This window comes from Salmo trutta, chromosome 13, assembly GCF_901001165.1.
Source record: "Salmo trutta chromosome 13, fSalTru1.1, whole genome shotgun sequence".
In the NCBI taxonomy this organism is placed as follows: domain Eukaryota; kingdom Metazoa; phylum Chordata; class Actinopteri; order Salmoniformes; family Salmonidae; genus Salmo; species Salmo trutta.
Genome location: NC_042969.1, coordinates 51,473,570 through 51,490,958, shown reverse-complemented (window position 1 = coordinate 51,490,958; position 17,389 = coordinate 51,473,570). Strand labels below are relative to the sequence as shown.

The 17,389-nt window shown below is 43.7% G+C and overlaps 1 protein-coding gene across 6 annotated transcripts in view; it reads left to right on the top strand.

Moving 5' to 3' along the window:
• LOC115205974 (leucine-rich repeat and fibronectin type III domain-containing protein 1-like protein) overlaps positions 1-17,389 on the top strand; it is a 114,073-nt gene that overhangs the window by 52,095 nt on the left and 44,589 nt on the right. For all 6 annotated transcript variants that reach the window (XR_003880715.1, XM_029772438.1, XM_029772436.1 and 3 more), the window contains one exon: positions 8,877-9,083. The gene's annotated coding sequence lies outside the window, so the exon portion shown is untranslated. The remainder of the gene's footprint in view (positions 1-8,876; positions 9,084-17,389) is intronic.

Here is a 17,389-nt window from a genome sequence, read left to right as displayed (position 1 = left end):
TGATGAGGTGGCGGATGCTCTCCTGAGGGATCTCCTCCCAGACCTGGACTAAAGCATCCGCCAACTCCTGGACAGTCTGTGGTGCAACGTGGCGTTGTTGGATGGAGCGAGACATGATGTCCCAGATGTGCTCAATTGGATTCAGGTCTGGGGAACGGGCGGGCCAGTCCATAGCATCAATGCCTTCCTCTTGCAGGAACTGCTGACACACTCCAGCCACATGAGGTCTAGGGTTAGGGTTAGACATTTTCTTAGGTGGGGGTGCTCATGTCAGCTAGGTCGCCTGAACTCGCCTAAAATGTCATCCCCAAGGAGGTGGATTATAGGTGTGTGTGTGTATAAGGTAATTGGCCATCGTGCAGCGATACTGGATGTAGACACTTTACCGGTTGGCATGTTGATAAAGGGCTTTTAAGATGTGACATGGTTGGAGGGCTTTGGAAGACTGTGCAATGTTGAACGGCATGTCCTGTAATGGAGGTTTCAGAGAATGTAAATAGCATGTGCTCTAATGCCTGTTTTTATGTCTGTTCCAACACCGCAGCCCATTAACGTGTCTGCTCACGTTGCCGGTCTGTAATGATAGGGGACCTCACCAGGGTTCCCTCTCCTCTACCCGTCAAAGTCCCTATTAGTGGAGCTGATTCTGCTGTACGTGAGGCAGAGGACACAGCGCCAGGAGTTAGAGACGTAGGGGTGTTCGTCAAGCAACCACTCCGTTACATCACGATGGCCGATCAGGCGGAGAGGATAGCCGGTCGTCACAAAATAAAGAAATTGATAAATTAATGAGTACAGATGCAGCTGGAGGGGAGGCTGAGGCGAGGGATGGAGCGGGGGAGGGAGGGCCAGGACGTCTCAAGGTCAAGCTGTTTGCTGAAGTGAGAGACTGGGACCCAGGAGGAGGGTGAGGGAGGAGAGTGAGAGTGAGAGAGACAAATAGATATAGAGAGATGGGGGACATGGTAAAAGCAGGAACAACATCGTTGTGTTGTGCCAACATTGAGATGAAGGGGTTTCAGTCCCAATCAGCCTGAGGATCCGGGCTAGCTTAACTCTTCCACCCTGGTGCACTCAGTCTCTGAGGGAGAGGGTGAGGCTAAGAGCCTGGCATCCAGCGGCCACAGAGCTCCCAAAAGGTCATGAGGATTTGCTCTTAAATATAGCCCAGGCTGGAGGACCTTGTGCCGAGCCTGATCTAATTAAGTCAATTTAGTGGAAAAATATCACAACACGATGGCAAAGCACCTCCACAATTTCAGGGCAGAGGAAGTCAATGAAGAAAAATAGTCCTACTTTCAAGTGCCCAAAAAATACAAAAGATAAAGGATTTCAAGAAGTAAAAGGAAGCTAGAATTGTTTACAATCTCTGGGCTGTATTGTACAGATCGACTGAGGTCCATGTGTCTGGTAAAAGTAGAACCTTCATTTAAGAAGGGCTACTCAAATAGTATTTGAGACGACCCAGATGGATATTGTCATTTATCAGTGTATTAACAGGGGTGTTAGTACACACACGCACGCACGCACGCACACACACACACACACACACACTCAAAATCCTGTCCATGACACAACTGTTCAACTGTTCACACACCTCTTGTTGGCAGAGAGACAGTGTTGCAGTTTTAATGCTTATTTCCTGCAATTCTCACATTTTGCCATGATTTTTTGTGTGTTCTAATAATGTCTGAATGACTCAAACATTACAACAAAATCAAATGGGGGCCCCCTCGGAAGTCTAGGCCGCTTGACACGTAATCTTGCCATCATAACTACAAGGTTTAGATAGCTGGATAGCCTAACTTAACTACTTAGCTAAATCGATTTAGCTGACATGGGCTAGTTGATTTTGAAATTGGACCTTGTTCATTCTACTATTACAACCACTGGAGGTTGGTGGCACCTTATTTGGGAAGGATGGGCTAGTGGCAATGGCTGGAGCGGATTGAGTGGAATGGTATCAAATACATCATACACATGGTTTGATGCCATTCCATTCAGCAGCCTCCACTGATAACTGGAGTTAAAGAGGGACTGCCTTTAAAAAGCAACAACTCCCTTACAAAACGGCCGATGTGGCATCGATATTATTCAGAAAGTTATTCTAGTGGCACAATTGACTGCAATGTGTAAAAGGATAATTTAGGCCATAAAGTCAGTCTCGTCTAAAACGGAGTTTGGAAAATCCCTGCGTCACACCAGGTAAATTAAGGTTGGGTTTTGATTTGACCATGTCCATTTGCCCACTAACATGGGGTGAACAGCTGCAGTGATTGCTCTCTATCCAATCGCATATACAGTCAAATCAAATCAAATTTTATTGGTCACATACACATGGTTAGCAGATGTTAATGCGAGTGTAGCGAAATGCTTGTGCTTCTAGTTCCGACTATTCAGTAGTATCTAACAACAAATTCACAACAACTACCTTATACACACAAATGTAAAGGGATGAATAGAATATGTACATATAAATATATGGATGAGCGATGGCCGTGCGGCATAGGCAAGATGCAGTAGATGGTATAGAATACAGTACATACATATGAGATGGGTAATGTAGGATATGTAAACATTATTAAAGTGGCGTTATTTAAGGTGACTGGTGATACCTTTATTAAGTCCATTTATTTAAGTGGCCAGAGATTTGAGTCTGTATGTTGGCAGTGATGCCTGTTTAACAGTCTGATGGCCTTGAGATAGAAGCTGTTTTTCAGTCTCTCGGTCCCAGCTTTGTCGCCTTCTGGATGATAGCGGGGTGAACAGGCAGTGGCTCGGATGGTTGTTGTCCTTGATGATCTTTTTGGCCTTCCTGTGACATCGGGAGCTGTAGGTGTCTAGGAGGGCAGGTAATTTGTCCCCAGTGAGACAGACCTGCCCAGAAGCTCCAACTGTTTACATAGAACAACTTCACACATTTTTTTTACTTGAGAAACACTGCACTAAACACCTTAGTTAGATGTAAAATTTAGCAACTAAAACATCCTCGACCAACACGTCAACGTTTATTACAGATTTCTTGAGTTATGTTATCATTCTGGGGATTTTGAGGAAATGAAAGAGGCTTCCGCATCCACGGTGTCTCATGGGGGACAAACATCATTAACCAAATCCAGAATCGGTCAGGAAACCCACCTCAAAGACTGAAATCTTGTTTTTATAATGAGAAACAGAAAAACATGTGCCAATTGAGGTGTTCAGTGGTTCTTTAAGGCTGGTTTATGCTTGGTATAACAACATGTCCGTAGACAATTAGAATACGACAAGTGTCGCTGGTCAAAACAACATTTAATTTATACTCCGGTGGAATGTCTGTAGACCGTCCTGCGACTTGGTTTTCCGTGTCTCAAAAGGAAAAGCCTGACCCTGTAGCAGCGTCCGTTGTCATGGTTACCAGCAACGAGACAGTGCACACCCATAGAGAATGATAAAGGCCTCTAGTGACCAGAAGGCCGTTTTAGCATTGGCAGTGCCATTGAGGGCTTTCACCATGCTTCCGCCATTTTAAAGTAGTCAAAGTAGTCAACTAGGTGAGGATTCCTAAGGATTGTAGCCTAAATGCTTGTATTTTTAGCTCCAACAGTGCAGTAATACCTACCAACAATAATAAGAAGTTATTAAGGATGAGCCATGACCAGAATACAGTATATACTGTACCTATAAAGTGGGTAAAACAGCATGTAAACATTATTAAAGTGACCACTGTTCAATGACTCTATGTACATAGGGCAGCAGGGTAGAGTACCGGATGGTAGCCGGCTAGAACAGTGACTAAGGTTCAGGGCAGGGTACTGGGCGGAGACTGGCTAGTGGTGACTGTTTGATTGATAGCCTGGAGACAGAAGCTGTTTCTCAGTCTTTCGCTCCTATTCTTTGATGTATCTCTACTGTCTTCGTCTTCTAGATGGTAGCGCTGTGAACAGGCCGTGGCTCGGGTGGTTGAGGTACTTGATGATCTTCTTGGCCTTCCTGTGACACCGGGTGCTGTAGATGTCCTTGAGGGCAGGCAGTGTGCCACCAGTATTGCATTGGACTGACCGCACCACCCTCTGGAGAGCCCTGCGGTTGCTGACGGTGCAATTACCGTACCAGGTGGTGAAACAGCCCGGCAGGATGCTCTTAATGGTGCATCTGTAGATGTTTGTGAGGGTCTTAGGGGCCAAGCCGAATTTCCTCAGCCTCCTGAGGTTCAATATGTGCTGTTGCGACTTCTTCACCACACTGTCTGTGTGAAGAGACCATTTCAGGTCATTATCTATCATTATAATTCTGCTAAATATGTGTATGCGACCATTAATATTTGATTTGATTATCAATCATTATCAGGTAATTATCATTACCTTTTAAATAATGACCTTGTTCTGATTTATATTCCTGTAATAATGAACACAAATTAGCTAAAGTTAAGATGTTGTCAGCTATGCTAGCTAACATTAGGAGATTCCCTAAAAACACGCCACTTCGATACAGCTACGAGTGTAAGTGTTTTTTTTAGCAGGTTAGGAGAGTTTAGGTTAAGGTTAGGAAAAAAGTTAGGGTTAGCGAAAACGCTTGCCTAACCTGCTTCGAAAAGCCACATCCGGTCGTAGCTGCATCGAAGTGGCAGGCGCTACCTAGCTAGAAACGAACCAAAACACTGTTTAGAAAATTGCTATTAGTTGCCTGGCTTGCTACATTGACATATACCAAATGACAAACGGATAGGGTTATTGGTGTTAAAATACAGCAGTTATGTTATTTGGACCACCATGCTGTTGATGTCATACAGCCTGTCACTTTGTGTTTATACTTTTACATAACGACAATAACACGTTTGATGTTGGAAGGCAATAGAATGTTCACGATGTCACTGCAAGAACTGTCTACAGCAGAGATGTTAACGGCGTAACATCAACACGCTGGTGTATAGAAGATTACATCTGTCTCTGCCAGACATTCTGGATTGACTGCAGTAAGACCCAGAGCCCTCGGCGCTATCTAGCAGAAGAACAGACACGTCTCTTTCACTGCACCTCCTGTGCTCACATTTGCCGTTTCTTCTTTTATCTTTGCCACAACCGTCAAACTGGCAACCAGCAAATATTGAGCCTTTCACTCAAACTGCACCATTCTTTATCCACACCAACATGTATTATTATTATACCCGCTGTGGAGTTGTAATGAAATGGGGTTTAGATACATGGGTCTGGTGTGGGGCTAGAGGATGAGAAAAGGAGAAAAAGCATGCAGACAGACGGGGGGGTTATATATAGACTAAATCGTTAGCGGTGCAGTGAGAGGAGAGGAGAGGCGAGCTGGGCCTTGCTACAGCCGCTGAGGAGAGAGACGGTCAACTGCATCGTCTGCAAACAGGCCCTGTACCTCAGAGAGGTGTCAGAAACACGTCCACACCAACATTTGGCAAATGACAGCCACAAGGAGGGAGGACATTAACTTGAAATAATCAGACCAATAATAGACGCCAATAAGCCTAACGCTAAACCACTGGACGCTTGGATTGTGGGGAATGAGGGTGTGTCAAGACCAGTTTGCGTACTCGTAACGAGGAGCAAATGTGATGCCTTTGCTAAAACATAGTTGAATTGTCCCCCTGCTTGCAAAGCAGATTATTATCTGTTGGCAGTAATGCGGAGAAATGTTCCCTTGGGATTTCGCTAGGCTCACATCTGTCGGTCAGTTATCAGTAGTCTTGCATTTTACGCCTTGGTACCAAAGCTGGAGAAACGATAAGAGCGGACCATTTGCATCGCATGCGTTCAGAGACTTTTTAGCGTGATTTATTGTAATCTATTGTGGTGAGCGCTAACCCATCAGTTTCACACGAAGTGCCACACTCCTTAGGTTGGTTTTGCAGTAGAGGCGACAGGGGTGTGTGACTTGGAACGTTGCTTGTAATACGAGTGACTGGATTCACATCACGCTGAGGCCGTCGCTCTCCACCCTGCAGTTCGCGAGAGTGCGCTCCAATTATAAAGCGTTCGTTCTGCTCAATGCAAAGTGACATCTCCGCATCTATCTACCCACAGTGCTTCACAATGCTTCACCCACTGTTCTGGAATAAGCCATTGGACTGGCTAGAGCCCTCTGCAATCTCCAGACCCGTGTAGGGAGCCTTGATGCACTCAGAATCACAAGTGTCTCACTGACTGCCATATTAGAATCGACGTGGTTTATCTTTGATGTATTTAAGTGTGTACAATGCATGGACACCAGCATTACTTTTCAGTAGTATTTATGTGGCTGACTGATTCCTTTGTATGTTAAGATCTAAATGTGTAATCCTCTCCTCATGAACAGCTGTGCGAGGTCAGATATTAACCCAGACTATCAGCGCCCTCAAAGGGTTCTTTTCTCGCCAGCGCTGCATGTCCCTATGGACAGATTGATTAATCCCGGCTAGAGAAGTGTCAGTGAGATGGATTGTGAGATGCGCACACGTATGTACTTTGTACACATACCCAGTCATGCTCTCACACACACATGCATTCACCAGTGATGGTTCTAGAACATTTCAACTGGGGGGGGGGGGGGCAAGCTGGGGCCTGTTGTACTGTTAGAGGTTATTGTTGTCATATTGTTTTCTTCACTGCATTGCAGGCGTTAGCAGGCAAAAGACCATGTTCATAATCATCATCGTTGCCACTGTCTAATAACAGATGTAAACAAAGAAGGATAGCAAAAAGTTGTTATGTAAAAATTATTTCATACTCCACATTTAGGGGGGCCACAAGGGGGTCCAAAATTGTTGTCACAGGGGCACTGCCCCCCTCCCCCCGAACCGCTAGTGGCACTCACACACACACTTTTTAACCCATCTTAATGCATTCTCTATTTATTCAGGGTTCTTGTGCCTAAGTGGATATTTCAGACTGTCTCGCAGACACAACAGGCGCGTTTACCCGACATTATCCACACACGCTCCTCATCCACATACAGCAGCTGCCAGTGTTTCCTGTCTGATGTTTGTGTTGTGGTTTGGAAAATGAACATCTTTTTCGTCTGATCAAAGTAACCCACCGCCGTTGTTTTTCTGCTGGTTGACAGGGCTGGTAGAGCTGACGGTTACATCTGATCACTCACAGCTCCCCCATATTTCTGTTGTTGTATTCATTTAACTTTTATTTAACTAGGCAAGACATGACGGTGTGCTCATCTGGGTCAGATGAACCGCCACAGATTCCTGTGTGTAACGTGTCCCAGAGTTGGGCCAGGTCTGTTCAAACATACAGAGCATGTGGGTACAGAGCGCACACGCCACAGACAAAGGGCCAGCCTGGGTATTTCAGTTCAGGTGACACATGGAGCTGTTTTCAACTCCAACATTCAGCTCATTACACGGAGGATCAAAAATACAGGAAATGGTATGTCAGGGAAATGTGAGCTACCCCTTTACACATGGCTATAATGATGAATTATTATCAATAATACCATATGTAGTGTCTTTCCTAATTTGAATGCATTTCTGTAAATGATGGCAGTGCTTTTTCATGGCAACCTATGCAACCACCAAGCCTCTCGTTAGATCATGAAACTAATGAGAGCATATGGGGTTTTGTCATGCAGTCGCTAATGAGTGGTTGTCTAATTATGTCCATGTTGCTGAGCGAGCGAGGGAGAGAGGAGAGAAGAAAGATAGATGGAAGGTGGGAAAGAGCGAAGGAGAGGAAGACCGGAATATATTTGTAGGTAAATACTCGGATGAAATAAAAACACAATTCCTTCCCATCTAGTTTGAAAGCAGGTCAACAGTGTACATAACCCCAGAGTTAACCATCAGTCTCTTTGTTTGGGTTGTGTGTGAGCGAGTCTGTTATTTTCCTCTCCCTTTGTTAGTAAGGACTTGACAGTGCATCACTGTGTTATTATGCACAGTTTTTCCTCTCTGCAAAATGCAAATATGCTCTGCTACTCTGGGGCATATTTCCAACAGCATGTGCAAAAAGTTCTAAGCAGGAGTGTGAGGCGGTGAGTTGGGCTGCATTTGAGTCGAAGCAGAGTTTAACTCGGCTCTCCCTCTGAGAGGTCAGCCATGAAGGGACAGTTTTAGAGGGGAATAGATCTGTCATGTACTCTCAGATTCAACTTTTTTGTTGTTGTTGCTGTAAATAGAATAGAATAAAGATGAGAATATTATAGTTAAGTTGAGCAGAGCATATATACATTGATAGAATAAATCTTGGATTGAATCCAGTCTGGAATAGAGTAGAATCAATTGTGGAATGTGTTTCGTCGTACCACAACTGTTCTCTGATTTTGACTTCATTGTTGGTAGATTGTTCTACAACCTACCTTATGTTAGTGCATCCCACAATTTTTTCTTAAAACATATCAAGCATGCTCACTGAGTGTACAAAACATTGCACCTGCTCTTTCCGTGAGAAAGACTGACCAGGTGAATCCATGTGGAAGCTATGATACCTTATTGATGTCACTTGTTAAATCCACTTCAATCAGTGTAGATGAAGGGGAGGAGACAGGTTAAAGAAGGATTTTTAAGCTTTGAGACAATTGAGACATGGATTGTGTATGTGTGCCATTCAGAAGGTAAATGGGCAAGACAAAAAATTGAAGTGCCTTTGAACGGGGTATGGTAGTAGGTGCCTGGCGCACCGGTTTGTGTCCTGAACTGCAACGCTGCAGGGGTTTTCATGCTCAACAGTTTCCCTTGTGTATCAAGAATGGTCCACCACCCAAAGCACATCCAGCCAACTTGACACAACTGTGGGACTGTGGAGTCAACATGGGCCAGCATCCCTGTGGAGCGCTGCCATGCCCTGACGATTTGTAACTCAATATTGGGAAGGTGTTCTTAATGTTTTGTACAGTCAGTGTATATCATGTTGTGTGTCTCTCTCTCTCTCTCTCACCCACAGGTCAATGGACATCCTCCACAAGGGACCCATTTGTTTCCTTTAGTGCCCAGTATCGACACCCAGATGCTGCTTGGGTAGTCAACATTACCGCCTGCTCAGCGGCACCCTGACCACATAGCTGCCCATGTCTGCCCTCCTCTGCTAGGCCAACACATCCCACACAGTCTTCATGAGGATCACAACCCTGCCAGACCACCCCAGATAGAGGTATGTATATCAGTACTGTGTGCCTCGATACATCTCGTATTGAACAGCACTGCTAATCCTAGGATGTTACACAGTGTGCATAATGGACAGACTTTCCATTGAATATTGTAATGAGGCAGCAGTGGCTTGATGGAGGACAGCTGTCTTGGACTTGGTCTTGATTTCAGAGGCATGAAGGGGGAATGTTGACATATCCAAGACAAGAGACAGCTCCCTCACAATTTCCAATCTGCTGGCCATCTGGCCCATCAATAATGGTGATTTTGATTTGAGTCCAAATCCAAACCCTAAACCACCAGTTGGGTTTGTGGGATCTCATTTCCAAGAACTAAATTGATAGAATTTAAAGGAAGCCTTTCCCATTCCTATTCGTCTTGGCTGAGGTTTAAGGGCCGGTTTAACTTTTCACAAACGGTTGCCATGGCAGCAGCTGCTACACCGCTCCTCTGGGAGAGCTACCCTTAGTGCGTGGAGGTTTAAGGTCAAAGGTCAGTGTCATAGCCTCTATCAAATACAGGGACCTGCTGTAGCCTGTCCCCTGAGGCAGCTGCCCCTGTCTGGCCCGGGGTCACAAGTCAACTGTACCTTAACACAAAGTGACAGGCCCCTTAACGGGGTAGAACCTACCACAACACCATCACAACACTATACATAAGTAAAATCTGCTTGTCCATTACCACAAACTCAACTACTACTTGTGAAGTTGAAAATAATACTGTAGCTGTGCCTATGTGCACCCAGGGTTTTCTTGTGTGCCAGCCCATGCAGTCTTAATTTACTCAGGCACTTTCGATGTTGCTTTAAAAGCCAGTAACATTGATGTGCACCCTACATTTAGCGGTGAATTGATCACTGAACTAGCTGTAACAAAAAAGAGAAATGGGGATAATGCTTGAAGATAACACAGCATGCAGTCTGAGTGAGTCATTTTGTAATTTGCCTGGATAAGTCTTGCAGTATTTCTCAGCTATTCTGAGACCTTGACATTTCTGTAGAAACACCTAACGGACCCTAAAGTGCCCTTTTTCTATTTGCATGTTCTTAAGGTTTTTTATTTAAGGAAAACACTGCGGTAGAAATGCCAACAGGTCATTTGGGGGCAGGTGGTGGTGTTAAATGTGCATAAATTGATATTTCTGCATTTTTGAGTTAATGGAGAAAAACAGAGAAGAATTCCCTTGGAATGATTTGTACACTCTGGAGCCATCTTGAATATTGACTTTGATATTGACATTACAGAGGGGTGGCTGGTTGGATGGATACATGGGTGGATGCATAGGTAGATTGGTAGAATGTTGGATTGGTTGATGGATAGTCGGTAGGATAGGAGATGAAGAGCAGATCAGAGAGGGTAGGATAGCAGGATCCCATATAGAAAAGCTATAGAAGAATTGAACAAAATTCCTATATGTTTTACCTGGAACTTGTCAGTAATACATATGGCAGCAAATACACTTAGAAGATTCTTGTAATATCTGACTCATACTGGTGGTTAACATTTAGACATAACAGAAATGTTGCATGTATTATATAAAACACATACCATTCTAAAGTCTCACATACATGGGACATACTCATTTCAAAGCACTTGCATACCACTGTCTGACATCATTGACACATGCAATGTGACACTTTTTGAAAAAAGAAGCAAAGTCCGCAGCGAGCAGCAGGAGGAGGAAGACAGGAGGAGGACAGGAGGATGAGCAGAAGAAGAGGGAGAAGTGGAGGAAGAGGAGGAGGAAGAGAGGAGGAGGATGAGCAGAAGAAGAAGGAGAAGAGGAGGAAGAGGAGGAGTGAGGAGATGAGGAGGAATGACTTTGATAGCAGCAGTGAATCTATTTAGTTATTAAGTGGAGATCTCTCAAAAGCCATTCTCACGATAGCACATTGTTAGTAGTCAGTGACATATCAAACCTAAGCAGGGATGGGCTTGATTAAAACCCTGGATGGGAGACCAAAGGCATAGCTGTAGATAAATCAACTGTCCATTAGGAAGTGCTGCCCAACCTTCACCATGGAAACTCATACATGAAAATGTATATATAAATATTGTATTTATGTATATACAAATATTGTATTTTTGTTATAGTAATTGTCATGTTTTTTTTTTATTTGTTGACTTAAAAAACTATGTGAAACCTATTAAGGAAATCCTTCATTTTGTAGAGGTTACATTCTCAGAAGATACTTTTCCTAAAATATTTATAGATGACTCATATAATCCATATACAGTTTTTTTCTTAAATATGTCATACCATGTCTTTGTTGGCATCATTTCATTTATTCAATTGTGTATGACATATAAGGCATATAAGTCAATACATATACAAATACACCACTGACATTTAAGGCAACACATACAAAATCTTACCAGATTCTTATTAGATTGTTGTACAAATAATCTTCTTCTGCCATATCAGATTATTTCATTCTCATGATTCTTTTCCATATGTTGGAGATTACGATGGATGGATGGATATGGGAGCTGAGGCAAAGGTGAAAGAGGAGAGAGAGAGAGAGAGAGAGAGAGAGAGATGAAGGGATGTAGATGAGGGACATGTATAGGTGGGTTTGGTGGGGGCAGTGGGAGACAGGGATGAGTCGAGGCAGATATATCCAGGGAGGGAGTGTGTCTTCTCCCAGGGTAATTCACTGGGAGTTGCTGTGAAATGGAGCCAGTCTGCTGAAGCTGCTAGAGATTATTCAAACCCTTTTCCGGGGAGATGTGACAGAAGAGAGTGGCTCTGAAATCAGACTCAATCAAACTGTACTGGGTCCGATCACAGACTGCAGAGTTCCTTTTCCCTTGGGCACCCTTGCAGCACAACTATAATTAAAGAAAACATAGGCAAAAACCGAAGGACATTTTCTACTGCGGGACAGGGGATAATTCATATATTCTCTATGCATTTTGTAGTTTTGGTAATACTAGGCAAACAGTGTAGATTCACATTACGGTATGGCCATGGAATACTTGATTTCAGCTAGTTTTGCATAGAAAAGGTTCTTGAAGCATACTCAAGTATTATAATGCTCTGAGGCTGAAGGACTGCTCTTTTTCACATGATGGAGGAATAAGAAGTAGGCAAACTGACAGAAATGCAACTTTTTTTAATCCCAGCATCACACATGGATAAAATACCCCGTTGTGAAGTTTGCTTGATTTCCGTGTACGGTAGTTATAATACCTTCGATGGTTTAGAGCATGATTCAGGCAACAGTGGGGTTGTGTGTTTCATTCCCACATGGGCCACATACTGTATATTGCATGTCTTACTGTTGACAGCTTTGGATAAAAGTCTGTTAAATGACCATATTTTGGGGATAGCATCATATACCACCTTATTCAGTGTTATTTTTTTTTTACTTTATGGAAGCTACATTATTTTATCTGGGAGAACCACACAGTAATGCAGTGATGTGACAGTCAGATTAAAAGACAAGTCTGTGAAGTCTTTAAGGAACTGTGAGATTTGGGGAGCGATCTGACAATTCAAAACCATTGAATATGTCTCACTACCTTTCATCCAAAGTAATAGCAGCAGTAGTGTAACAGATGAAACAGCACACGGATTTAAATATGAACCTATTCAGCAGTCTGAAAAGTATGGCAGTTATGCAAAATCGGTCTGATTGTGATATGCAAAATATAACCATGTCTGATTCAATGTAAAACAATATTCTATATACTTCACATTCCACTATTTTCCTCTAATTTGTCAGCTATGTACCTGATGCTGGCAAATTGAGACGGAGCTGAACACCGCAAAGTAAGATGTCAAGAGGGGGTAAAGAAACGGAATATTCAAATGAAATAAAGATCATGATAGTCCCACTTCATCCACTGCTTATAGTGTAGATCTTTAAACAGTTTGTCTTATCTCTTCAAATAGAGGAGCCCTAGAGGAACAGCTGCATGCAGTGATCATGAATGGAGCTCAGTTAGCACTGCTGACTACCAAGTAGGGCCCCCGCCTCGCCTCTTTCAGCTAAAAGGGCTTTCAAAGGGAACCTGGCTTGCCAGTGTCACCACGTAAAGGCCACAGCCGGCAGAGTATTTTCTTGGCGCTTTGATTTCACGTTCATTTCAGGCTTGTCATGACTCTGCAGGAAATGTACGCACCCGTAAATGATGATCAGTTATGTTAGTTTAGTGTTGTGGTATGCGTTACGGTTGTAGTATGCTGCAGAGCTATTGCGGGAGAATCATTCAAATCGCAGTGCTATGTATTAGGGGTAGTATCCCCATTACAAGCACTGTATTCCCTGTGCGGCTTAGATCTCAGTAGCTTGTCACGGCCAATGTGGGGATGTGTGGCGAGGGCTCCGTCGACTTTGAGGTATAATGCTGATTGTAGGGTTTCGCAGCAAAATAGTTGATCTCTAAGGCTCCAGTCAAAGCAGGTTTTTTGAAGGCTTGCTGGGTTTATGGTACAGTAGGTTATACTAAACCCTGAGGTTATTTGCCTTGCAATAATCACATAATGTTGTACTGTAACTGAACCGCTGGAACACATTGAATATGGCTCCAAAATACCCTCTTGGAAAGTCTGCTCAGTGTCTAGCATCAAACAAAACCCAGTTACTGTAATATGCAGTGGGTGCGTTATCCATTTTATTTGACAAGCACAGATGGTGAGGAACTTTTTGCCTCGTTTCCCCATTAATACTGCGTAGTTGATGTCACGCAGCGGAGTTAATGATTTAAAGGATACTTCGGGATTTTAGCAATGAGGCCCTTCGTCTACTTCTCCAGAGTCAGATGAACTCATTGGGGACCATTTTGTTATGTCTGTATCCAGTATGAAGGAAGCTGGAGGTAGTTATGCGAGCCAATGCTAACTAGCGTTAGCGCAATTACTGGAACTCTGTGGGTATCTACTAGCATACTGTAAATGTACTATGTAGGATATAGTGGTATGTTGCCCCTCAGTGTTTATGTGTCGCTTGAAATGACTCAGTGGCTGAGACAGTGTGTCAAATGATTTGATTCTCTTGCGGTCTCCCTCCGTCTGAGCACCGCCGCAGTCCCATCTCAATCCTACACAGACCCAAGCACAAACAACACAAGTCTCCAAATATACAATTTACGGGTTTTTGAAACCCAATCTCCTTCTCCTAGACCCCTAGTCTGCCTGTTCATCTGCGGTTGCTATGAGACCGAACACCTCGGAGCACACTCTGAGGGTCACCCTGACCAATAGCAGAGATGCATGGCACAGCGTCTTGCTGAAGCACTTTGTTTTCTCTCTTTCCAGTCCGTCCCTTCATCTGAGGAGGAGAGTGGTGGTGGTGTGTAATGGGATGTGAGAGAGATAGGCCTTTGGTCCGTGGGCTAATGGATACGCTCCGGACCAGAGCAGCGTTCTGAACAAACACCCGAACCAGAATCGTCTACTTATCCCGAAAAATATTTGTGGAACTCTTCTGTTTGAATATCGGCGTCATACCATCAAGTAGGGGGAAAAAAACACCGCTGTGATATTTGTAGCTCTTTACTTACCACAGAAAACAATGGCATGAGCGCATATCTGTCAAAACATGTCAGCCAGACGCACAGGATGTGGTGCCACATTGTTATGATGAACGAACATTTCATGCGTCGTGATTAAATATCGCGAACCGATACGATTGTCCTAGCAATGAAGTTCTTGCTCTAAAGGCAGATGGGCAAGCTGAGACAACAAACATCTGCGTGTGCCAGATCTTCTCTGTCAGTTAATGTGGTAGGCCCTTCTGAGAAGGAGAAATAATCTCCCTTTATATATGTTCCCGTCGTCGTCCTCTATGTGAGGTCATTGGTGTACTACTGACATCGCGTTCTACCAGGCTCTTTTCGTCTTGCCTCATGTTTCAACGTATACTGTAGAAACTTGGTCATTCATATGATTTAAAAAACGAACGATGCTCATGTTTTAATTACTTAGTATTTGCACACGCTTGTAGCCTGTCTTGTACCAGCAAGACCAGAATACATTAGTGCTCCTGTACAACTCTTCAGCATTAAAACATACTGACAGTAAGCAGAAGCGTGATTCCTTGAATAACAGCGGGACAAGTGATACCGTGTTCTGTTTTTCTCCGAGTGGAGAAAACGGCAGCCGTCAAGTATCGCCCTGGCTGTATTTACTCCATGCGTAGTGAACCGCTCTGGGTCTTGCTCCTATTCTCTTCTCCCGCAGCCCGATCCCAAGAGGGCGGGGCAGCAGTTCTCATCGACTGGGCCCTCCCTGGGCCCCTGGGGCACTGCAGACCGTTCCACTCCACAGCTCGACAGCCTAATCCATCTCCGTTGTGGGGAGGCACGGGGGTCAGAGAATTCTGTCAGAGCAGAGCAGAGTGGAGGCTCATCCCGTAAATAAGCTCTGGGGTGTCAACTGTCTCCAGTCTCCCCACCAAGATTCACCAGAGAGCTGACGGTTAGCTGCTTGGCATTTTAAGCCCTGTACCTTGGGAGATTTCTGCCCACATAATGATGTTTCCCTGCTACGGCTGACGGGGCTGTGGCTTCAGTACATCTGATATGAGAGGAGTTGGAAATCAGGCCCTCATTCTTAGAGCAGATTGTTGACCTTTAGATGATGGTGTTGTCTTACAACAGCTTAGCTTGAGAGAGAGAGAGATGATTAACAGAGGGAAATTTAACAGCGGCCATGTTGTTTTGCCGGTTTACCCACATCTCCCCTTATCAAGTTGAAAGCAACCTGACCCGCCATTTATTCAACAACGGAGCAACACATCTGTGTGTTTATTGTTAGTCTTTATTTGTATACACTGCATTTCTTTGTTCCTTCCCGGCAAAACCGCAATTTACAGTTGCTAATAGCTGTTGACATGTCGTTAAAAGGACGGGATTGCTACAGGATAAGCACTTGAAGCTAAGTTGGCTTTTGTGTTGTCTGGCAGTACAGTTCATTCCTTTTTAATTATGAAGAACCAGGAGGTAAACGTTTTTCAGAGCATCCACCCTATTTGATCCACTTACGCTGTGTAGGCTATTACGGTATGTATGGTAGCTTAAATGTCCCACACAGTGATTTGACCTTGAGAGTAACTGCATCAGTGTCTACTGCACCTCTATTCACTAGATCAAATGCGTCCTATAAAATTGAATGTTTATAAAAAAGATTTCAAGAGTTTCAACGTGGTGTCCATGTCTTTACGTTTGTTTGGTATTCACCATAGCATTAGCCCCGTAATCCAAGGTGCAGCTGTGAGATGGGGCAGTGAAATGAGATGCATATGGGCAGCTGCTGTGTTTCTGTTGATGCTGTATGGCGGATGGCCACTTGGTCACACGCGAGAAGCTATTCAATAGCATCATACATCTCCATTCCAAATCCATTCAATGGTTTTATTAAATTCACAGAGAAGAGCATAAGGCCTTTTTAATGGCCGATGACAAATCCCATACATGTCCTGGTGCATTGAGTTGTAAAGCTGAGAACTGTAACCGCAGAAATGCTGTCGTAAATACAGATATTGTGTGTGTGTGTTTAGGGTACTTTGCCATGAACAAGGAATTACCAGGATAAATACATTAAAGTGCCATTTTATGGATATGCATCATACGACAAGAGAGAGAGATGAGAACATCTCGGCCATCGGCAGTTCATAGCACTTCAAATCTGTCTTGCTACCTCATTTCAGGAAGATCTTTTCCATTTGTAGTAGGACTACCAATCTTATTTTCAGAGTGTGTGTGGGTTACGCATGTACTCATGCTGTGTGTTGAGTGTGCATTGCTGTTTGTGTATTTGCGTGTGTATTCGTAAAAATGAGTTCGTAAGTGTGTGGGTGGATGACTGCGTGCTTTTACTACAACTGTATATGCATTCCCAGTTGCCGTCTTCAATACAGATATATTTGTGTTTTCACTCATGTTGGAGATGGAGGGAGCTATGTTAAAAAAAATGGCTTTTAGAAAATCCACAGAAGGTAGACCCGTAGATCCTTAAACTGTGATATGGCAGCCAACTAACTTTGTCCAGGGATTGCATGTTGAGTAAAATGATTTGCTAAGCTATAATTACACACACCTATTCTTTGTCCTTATCTCTTCATTGGTCATATTAGCATACCATGTGTATGATTCCCGAAAATCTTCAAGAAGTATCTATGAGGAGGAAAATAAGAAACAAGCCGTTAATAAAATTGGCTCGCTTGAAACGTCACCTTTGCCTTATGCTTCAGTGTGTGCTAAACATTTAATTCAGGGTATTGCCCACTCCTTGAAATGTATTCACATACGTTTACTGGCTTTGATCATCTGAATGCAGGGCGAACACTGCTGTTTTGCATTCCGA